Source organism: Diceros bicornis (assembly GCF_020826845.1).
Source record: "Diceros bicornis minor isolate mBicDic1 chromosome 30 unlocalized genomic scaffold, mDicBic1.mat.cur SUPER_30_unloc_6, whole genome shotgun sequence".
Lineage (NCBI taxonomy): Eukaryota > Metazoa > Chordata > Mammalia > Perissodactyla > Rhinocerotidae > Diceros > Diceros bicornis.
In genome coordinates, this window is record NW_026690904.1 from 998,540 (window position 1) to 1,008,258 (window position 9,719).

Here is a 9,719-nt window from a genome sequence, read left to right on the forward strand (position 1 = left end):
CTCTGTCCTGGAGATACAGCCTGTCCTGCCAGCTGAACCTCCAGACCTACGTGGCCAGCAGAATACTCAAGGCCAAGAAGAACCCGCCATCATCAAGGTCAGGGGTGAGTGAGTGTCTGGGCCGCGGTGACTGACTCCTAGTGGTTCAGTAAGGCTTCGGGCTAAGCATGGCCTTGGGTAGTCGAACAGCTGGCACTGGGATCCCAGCTCCACTACTGAGCAGTCCTGTGATTGGGGTGACTCTCTTCAGCTTCCTGAGACTCCATTTCCCTCTCTGTGAAATAGGTGATACTAAATGATCGTTCGCATGGCAGGGCCAAATGGGGTACTGGTGGCTGACAGCACTGAGCACAGTGTCTGGAGCACCCGGTGCAGTGGGGACAGGGTGGGGGCCATGATTCTTCCAGGCCACCAAGATAACAGGACTCTTCTCAGCAGTCCCCAGGTCCCAACACTGAGCCCCGTACCAGTGACCCATCACAGCCCCATCCTCAGCAGCAGGGACTCAGCTGGGAGGTTTCCCATGCACTGGGCCAGCTCCTACCTCCTGACTGGAAGGGGAGCATTGTAAGCTGATTCCTGCGACCCCTGATGCCCAAGAGAGAGGGGACACACCCACCTGAGCTCCCTGATGTCTCTACCCCAGCAACTATTCACCCACTGGGGAGGCACAGAAGTTATTTGTTGTAAACAATAAATGCCATATTTGAATAATATATTAAAGTCCTGTTCCCTTTACGGTCTGGGAGTTGTGATGTGGTTCTGTCGCTTTCTGTAGGCATGTAAGTGAGACACTGAATCTCACATTTCTCCTTGAATCACGAATTCTTCTGGGTCATCAGCTTATTGTATGTGGGAGAAGGGAGAAGGGCCAGCCCCTTCCCTCGTTAGTGGGGAACCCCCAAATTCCCCTAATTCCGAAGACCAGTTCATTTCAGTATCATTCAGCTCCTGCAGGAGCAGACGTGACCCCTGCCTGTTCTCTTGGGATTTAAATGTTGAAGGTACTTTCACAGGCAGAGCAACAACCACTGAAATGTGGGTGTCTTTAAAACAGCACTACCCGGGACCCTGTCGTGCCACAGGCAGGGGCTGCCTTTCTACATTCTTGAGGAACAGGGAACATTTTCTGCTTCCCTTATTGAGCTTTCTTTTGACTAAATTTTAGGAACTTGTAGTTTTCTAGTTCAATCTCTGGAATTGCATCAGCTCTAAGTGGGGAAAACAATGTAAAAAGATCAAAACGTGCACTTGGAGAGGACAAGGCCCAAGGAAGCTCATTAGCAAATGGACTAAAGGCAGGAAGGACCTCGCTCCTGAGGCCCCTCTAGGGGCTCCCTGTTCACCCCTGACCCGGATTTGAATCCTGCTGTGATCCTTGTCCAAGACTCTGAATTCCTTTTCCTGCTTGTTTTGTATCCAGGAGGAAAGATTTGTGACGCAGCTTTTAAGGCTACCGCTGGGCCTCGTTCCATAAACAAGACTGCTCCCTGTCAACTAGGATTTTCAGCACCCCTGCCTTCCTTAAACAATTCCCTTTAGGACAGAAATTCCCTAGAACTTCCCAAGCCTCCTCTCTGGCTTGGCCAGAGGATCCCCGGTGAGCTCTACTTTGCCAGTATAAGCGACCATAATCCTGGCCAGTGAGTGACCCCACACTGTCCCTTGTTGTCCAAGGTGACATCTGAGCCCGTGTCGTTCTTAGGTCCATGATCTTGGACTATCATCCAGTTTACACACTAAGTGTTGGTGTTACCAACTCGTCCAAATGGGGCAATTGGGCCCGAGCCCTTAAACTGTGTCACCCCTGGGTGGTTGTGTTTTTTTCCCCAATCCTGTTCTGTGCTTACATTACCACAACCTCCTGGGGTGTGAAGGCTGTTTGGAGCTTTGAAAGATGGGGTATGACAGGGGTGTGGGGGGCTCCAACAGGGAATGCCACTGAACTCATGGTCCATGGACGTGCATGAACACAGCCTTACCAATTAAAATACTGAAATGCTTCCCATCTGGTGGTGAACAGACACTGCTCTGAGCTCACACAGAGAACCCACCCCATGTCTAGGAGATTTCAAATGGTTACCAAGTGGCATTTTGAACCTCATCACTTGGGAACACCCTGTAAGACAAGGGACAGATGAATCGCTTGGCACTTGTGAGGTATCCCCTCCTTTCTGATGGCTGCAAGTGTCACTCAGACACACAGGCTGCACTCTGCCAGGGAAGCCTTGTCAGAACAGCCAGAATTTGAGGATGAACCCTGGTTCCCGTCATCTCAAGACCTTCCTGACACGGCACAGCCACCAAGGAAAGTGATTTGGTTATGAAAATACTGAGAAGGCCATACTTTCCCTCCAAAGAGAAAGAGAAGTGCCAACAGTGAAAGCTTGATCCCTCAAATAGACAATTAAATCCCAACAAGCAGTGGGTTCTTTCAGCATTACTGATCCTGAAACGATCTCTTTTGATAATAGCACTATCCCCCAACTGCCATGTAAATTTTCATGAATCACATTTCCAACACATATGGATCTAAAAAACTGAGGGAAATCTGGTATTTCCTTACATGCAACTCTGAAGTAGCATGCAACAGAGAACAGAAAAATGGAGACCTAGAAGTAAATATCTAATTTGAGAACATAGACACAAAAGTGATTTGAAATAATATTTTGGAGTCTATTGGAATATTACACAAAAAGAATAATCCACTTTATGGAGGTTTTACTGTGACTGTGATGGGAAAAGCTGAATCATCCCGTGACGTTGATAACTGGCTGCTGACTTTAAAGTACAAATAAATATTGTACATAGTAAAGGAACATGAGAAAAGAGCATGAAAAAGGAAGATCTTTCTCTCCTCACCTGAAACTCAACCTCTCACCTCAGAAAGAAAGCGCTATCTCTATTTTCTTTGTCACGCAGCAGAGTTTAGTAAAAGAAAAGTATTGGTATATTTTCAAAGTTCAAGAGCTCAAAGCAAGGAAACATTAGGGACGCAGCCATGAGACCTCACTGAGGTGCCTGCTCCATTTCATCTGTTGTCAGGACGGCCTTCTTGGCCCCTCACTTTCTCTGCCTCGCTAGCAAGTCTGTCCGCCATGAGTGCTATCACCAGTCTCACTCCTGTGCTCTTCACTGCTCTTTCCTCCTTCCTGATACCTTCCTCAGTCGTCAGAAATTGTTGGCAGTCGAGCTGTGGAATGCCCATATCAGCTCCTGGAATCATCTCTGCCAAATCTGAAGACCAGCAGGAGTGCGCAAGGGACCTGGAATGCAGACCACCTGCGATCACACCTGACAGGTATTCAACGGTGTGACTAGGTGCAAGATTTTGCAATGCTTTGGCAAGGTTGAAAGGACTTACAAGTTGTCCTGCACTGCTGCAGGCCTGGAGTCCTTGCGGTCTCTCGGCCCAGCAGACTTGGTGGGGCTGGTCCAAGGAATCCTCCCAGATACCCGTCATTGCCAGGATGTGATGGGATTCTAGTCACCGTCCTCTTGAACATGTCACTGGACATCCTCAAAGGGATGGAGATGATTAAACCAGGCTTTGGTTTGGACAGTTTTTCACAGTTATGCTGCTTCCTCTGCGAAGACGTGACTGTCATCCTTCTTATCATCCTTCTTTTCCTCTTACCCTACAAAAACCAATCATGAAAGTGGGTCAAAAGATAAAAGAAGCCTGTCTTTTTAGGACAATTATCCTGGCTGTTTTGTACTTCCACCCCGCCTCTATCCTCTGGGGATAGATCTGACCTGTGTCTTGGGATGTCATCAGGCAGATTTGCATCAAGAACAGAAAGCTCAAGGTCAAAATTCAAGGCTACTCCAGATCATTTCTCCCCCTCCATCCTGTTAACACCCCCTCCTTGTTTCAGTGTGATTCTATTCTCTTCTTGTCCTTGTCACTCTCAACCGCACAAGTCCTGGCACTCCCACTCAGGACAGTCAGTCCCCAGTCCTTTACTAAAACCCAAATCTTACCATTTCTGTGTTTTCTGTCTACTCATTTGCTTAATCCATTGACCACTGGGTGTTCATAGAGGTTAAATCAATAGTGATATTATCAACCACCCCGTGTTAACGACTTCCTCCAATCTCCCAGATGTTCACATTATCCTAGTGGTTATGTTCAAAAGTAAATAATTCAGAAAACATATTCACCCACCACAAATTCCTGATCTCTAATATTTTTATTCAAACACTCATATAGTAGATACCTGTCCCTCAAGATCAGAAGTAATGCCAGATCAACCAATCCTCACCTTAATTTCCTCCTACACCTATCTAATCCTGGATTCCATGGACTACGATCACAATAATTTACTTGGAAACATACAAAATTCCTTACCACTCATTTATTTTGTAACCCTCCAACCCCAGAAGATCCCGATTATCTGCCATGCCGCAGCTACTGCTGGTCTTATAACAAGCTGAAGAAAAAGCACGAAACATGACCTTTTGGTACCACTGTAAACACAAAACCGTCTGCATCAACTGGGAAGCACCCATAACGCCTGGAAATTGTGTTCTCCTTTTTTTCTGTTGGCTCAATAACAAAAAGACAAATCAATTTAAAATATGGGCAAGAGACCACAATAGACTTTTTCCAATGAAGACATACAAGTGGCCAATAGGTGTCTGAAAAGGTGTTTGGCATCGTTAACCATCAGGGAATGCAAATCAAAACCACAATGAGGTATCACTTCACACTTGTTAAGATGGCGATTATCAAAAAAACTAAAGATGACAAATATTGGTGAAGATGTGGAGAAAAGGAAACCTTGTGGGAATATAAACTAGTACAGCCATTATGGAAAACAGTATGGAGGTTCCTCCAATAAAGAAAACTAGCATATGATCCTGCAATCCCACTTCTGGTGTATACCCACAGGAATTGAGATCAAGGTCTCAAAGAGATACCTGTACTCTAATGTTCATTGCAGCTAATTCACAATAGCGAAGATATGGAAGTAACCTAAACGTCATTGATGGATGAATGGATAAAGAAATGGAATATTCGTCAACCTTGAAAAAAGAAGGAATTCCTGCCATTTTTGACAATATGAGGGACCTAGAAGATATTATGCTAACCTAAATAAGGCAGACAGAGAAAGGCAAATACTTATATGTGGAATGTAAAATTGTCAAACTCATACAAGCAAAGGTTAGAATGGTGGTTGCCAGCGGCTGGAGGGATGGGGGAATGGGGAGCTGATTATCAAAGGATACAAAGTTTCAGTTATCAAGATAAATCAGTTCTGGAGATGTAGGATATGGCGTAGTGCCTTCAGCTAACAAAACTCTATTGCATACGTCACATTTGCTACTTGAGTAGATACTAAGAGTTCTTACCACAGAATGATAGTAATAAAGGAGGTGAGAGAAAACTTTGGAAGGTGATGAATATGTTTGTGGCCTTGACGGTGCTGACAGTCTCAAGGGTGTATACTTATGTCCAAATTCATCAAGATGTATATAGAAAAGTATGACACCATCATTGATTCTTCTGCACCTTGAAATATGCCATGTCCTCATCACAAGAGAAAAATATTTGTAACTATGTATGGACGGATGTTTACTGGACTTATTGTGGTGATCATTTCAATATATACTCAAACATTGAATCATTACGTTGTACCCATGAAACTGATATAATATTGTATGTCAACTTTACCTCAATAAAATAAACCACAACAGACAAAACCATTTGAATATTGTAAATGAGTTCAGTGAATCCCTGAAAGTGCCCCATTCCCATATGAGAGTTAAAGGAAGCAGAGAGGATGAAGTAAATGGAAGAAAGTTGTATAAAACAGTATTCAAATTAAAATCATTTAAGTTGCTATCAGCTCCTTGTGGCAAAGTTCTGTGCGTACTAATCTTCTTTCACATTTTTCCTGGAAATCATACTTTCAGATCCAACCCATAACAGTTACATCATTTGCTCTAATAAGACAATTTCAACTTAATAAATAAAACCAACAGCATCCCTTATGTATGAATAAAGTTAGTGAACTTTACAGAGAAAAGAGCATACTTGCACAATCTCAATAAAGGAAACAGAAGAACTGAATGATGATCAAGTCTCTTTCAAGCTTATCTTTGAAAGCCAGTAAAACCAGGCTGTCTTTTCAAGGATGTGTGTAGAGCTGTCAGCCTTGGAAGATAAAAATAGTGGCCTCCTCGGGAGCAAAGGGTAGGCTTGCTTACTGCCCAGTATAATAAAAATAACACCCCATCAGGACAAAGGTTAGCAGAAATCCTGACCGTTATCAAAGATTTGAGTTCCATAGGCTCTGAGATCTTGCATCTCTCTGCATGTCCCCTGGACCACTGTGTATCACCCTGTAGGAAATGGGATTTAGTGAACCAGTGCAAATGCTGATACTCTGGCCACTGCTATTGTTGTGTCATTAAGTCCTTGTCTCTGACCCATGGGTCTCGTGTCTTTTGCCAGCATCTGTAAAACCATTGTAGGCTAACTTATTAGCTTGCAGGAAAGGTAAAATAGCAGACCTTTCACAGTTCCCGACAAGCTCTTAAAGTAACTAGTAGTCTTAGGAACAGAGAGCTATCCAGAACAATATGCATGGATGGTCTTCATAGAAGACTTCATGCAACAAAAACTTTAATAAGTCTCTCTGATCTCTCTTATTTCTACCCCAATTAGAAGGAGAGGCACCAAGCTATTAGAGACCTAGGGCTTGTGCAAGCCAGCTTTGCTCCATAGGAGGCCACTATTTCTATCTTCCAAGGCTCACAGCTCTACACACATCCTTGAAATGATAACCTGGTCTTACTGACTTTCAAAGATAAGCTTGAATGAGACTTGATCATCATTCAGTTCTTCTGTTTCCTTTACTGAGATTGTGCAAATATGCTCTTTTCTCTGTAAAGTTCACTAACTTTATTCATACGTAAGGGATGCTATTGGTTTTATTTATTAAGTTGAAATTGTCTTATTAGAGGAAATGATGAAACTGTTATGGGTTGGATCTGAAAGAATGATTTCCTGGAGACCTAGTGACCAGAAACTTCCCATGGGGAGCAAAGACAGATGGGCATATTTCCAAAATGGACCCATATGCCTCCCTATCATCCAAAAGACAGTACATTATCTTAATTTATGATGATTTGAGTCATTAAAATCTTGTGCTGGGCCAAAGATACACTTCTAATAGGAATGAGGCACATAGCAGTTGTAAGCAGATTAACACGCTTGGTGAATATCAAACGCCGAACTAAACGCAGTGTTCTAATCAATTATAAGGTACAACAAATTTAATAAGGTCAATTAAATGATATTTAATGGTATCCTTGATTGTTACTCTGCAATAATGAACAAGAAACTCATGTAGATAACTACAATTGGTCTTACTTTAAAATATGGTAGTCAGGACTGTTTGAGATAAACTGGAGATAAGGAAGGGGAGAAATAGATAAAAGTTAGCTGCTCTGAAGCCACTGTCAAGACCCCTGGATCTACATGTAACCCAGGAGAGCGAGGCAGACAGCTGTGTACCTAGATCCTCCTGCACTGTGGTTCTTAGGGATCTCATGGAGCTGAAGCAGCTTCCTGAATCGTGTTTACACGTCCATGTGTACAATACCCCTGACCATGGGGATGAACCACCATTCAATCATCCCTTACACCCCCCCTAATTAACAATTAGATTTCAAAATCATTGTATCATTACCTGATCATTTATTCCTCAAACCTGTGGCATGCCGAGCTAAAAGAAAATTAAATTTCAATGGTTTCTTTTCTTTGAAGGACCAAGATGTTCTTTCACACTTGGAATCCAGGTTAGAAGATAAATCCATCAAATCAATGGGAACAACTTAAGAAATGGACAGAGGGATACTTCATTCATATATACACAGTTTGCACTGTGGCAAAACTAGAGTTATATTTTTAAAAATTAGAATTTTTTTGAAATTTTATAGATATTAAAGACTTTGTTCTGTTTATACTCCCTTTGGTTTACCAAACAAAACTCACTCTTTAATGGGCGTTTCTAGCATTGAGTGCTAATAACTGCAGCTTTTTTAAATTCTTATTTTTCCCAGCTCAAAGACCAAGGGCAGAGGTCATCAAGAGGTCAAGTCTAATCTACCTACAGATGTGGCAGGATCAACTATGGGTGTTCAGCCAGACACTGCCAGCAGAACCACATCTCTTCACCCATAGGTGAGTTTTTACAAGTAATGACAGGGACTTAAGGATATCAAAGGAAATTCTTTATTAAGAACCAAAGTTATAGATTCCTATCTTGGGTTCATTACTTTGAATTTTTGAACCAAACGATGTAGTTATGTAATTTATGTTTAAAAAAACTTTGTGTATTTATAAATTCATAAGAAATTTCCAGAAGAATAAGCCACAACCTCTTAACAATAGTTCCTTCTGAGTAGGAGAGTGAGTTTTCAGGGAAGGGCAGGAAAGGGGAATGTTTCACTTTCCTCTACATAGATCAGTGCAATTTGACTTTTTTTACAGTGTGTACTTGTTTCATAATTAGAAAATGAGTGATGTGACCGTTTGGTGCAGGGCAACAGTATTATGTTCACCAGTCTCTGTTCTCTATGTTACTGCACAGCATGGACTGTAGGAGAAAGCCCAGAGGAGCAATGAAGACAAAGAAGAAACGACACCTGCAGAAAGTCAGTGGAGTATTTCTCCATAACAAACCTTCCAGGTGAGTGGCGGTCAGTATCTTCCACTGCTCCAGCTCTCGCTATGAACCTAGAACCTGCCCAGGGTAAGCCAGAGGACCATGCCCGCTAGGCCACTCCCTGCACGGAGCCTGTTTTTGCAGGGTGACTGCCATCAAGCAGACAATGGACTCAGGATGGGGCTTGTGACTTTGGGGCGGCTGGCAGAGAGGCATCATGTGGAACACCAGCTAAGTGCACACACCTGAGAGGTGGAGCTCCAGGTGGAGACACAAAATGTACCAAGAAACTGTGAAGTGAAGGAAGCTACTCCATCTCTCTGAGCTTCAGTGTCCCCCCTGTAATGTGTGGATCACAGGTCTACTTCACAGAGCGGTTGAGGAAGATATATAAAAGTTCCTGTGACAGCCAGTGTCACATTATTAACAAAGTCATATCCGACTTCAAAATAATCAATGAATAATGTCAATGAGACCAAAGACAGGATGCTCAACTTCGTGAGCAGCCCCAGCAGCATGAGAATGAGAGGAGCTCCGAGAAAGCAGGGTTCTTCACAGCTCCACTGGAGACGATGAACACGAGCTACACCAGGGTAAGTCGCTGTTGTACAGTGACTCGTTTAGTGAGGGTGGGTCCCTAAAGACACTGTGAAATCCAGTTACACACAGTTGCTCCTAGGAAAGAACTACAAAGCAATCAACTCAGCAGATAGGGATGGGAAGGGGGCGAGCATAGGAGGGTCAGAGCCACAAAATCTGACGGAAGACACTGAACCACGAGCGCTCAGCTCTGTCAACAGCTTCTGTGGTTGCACCAGGAGATCAAACGTCTGAGACAGCCATTGTGGGGACTGCTGGGAGCACAGTGGTCACCACAGCCACACCCCAACAGCAGTTGCATCGGAGCACACAGACCCCGAGACTTTCCTCTCCATTAATCCTTGTTTCAAGATGATGCCTATCCTCATGTTCCAATGTCTCCTTCTAACCCTTGTGGACGAGTGTCATCAGAACACCCTTAAGAGGTCACAGACCAGAGTA

At 43.5% G+C, this 9,719-nt stretch overlaps 1 long non-coding RNA gene across 1 annotated transcript in view; it reads right to left on the reverse strand.

Annotated features, from left to right (window-relative positions):
* Positions 1-9,519, reverse strand: part of LOC131402196 (uncharacterized) — a 128,407-nt gene extending 118,888 nt beyond the window's left edge. The window contains exon 1 of the long non-coding RNA XR_009218359.1: positions 9,507-9,519. This is a non-coding gene — a long non-coding RNA (uncharacterized LOC131402196). The remainder of the gene's footprint in view (positions 1-9,506) is intronic.
* Between the last annotated feature and the right edge of the window lie 200 nt (positions 9,520-9,719).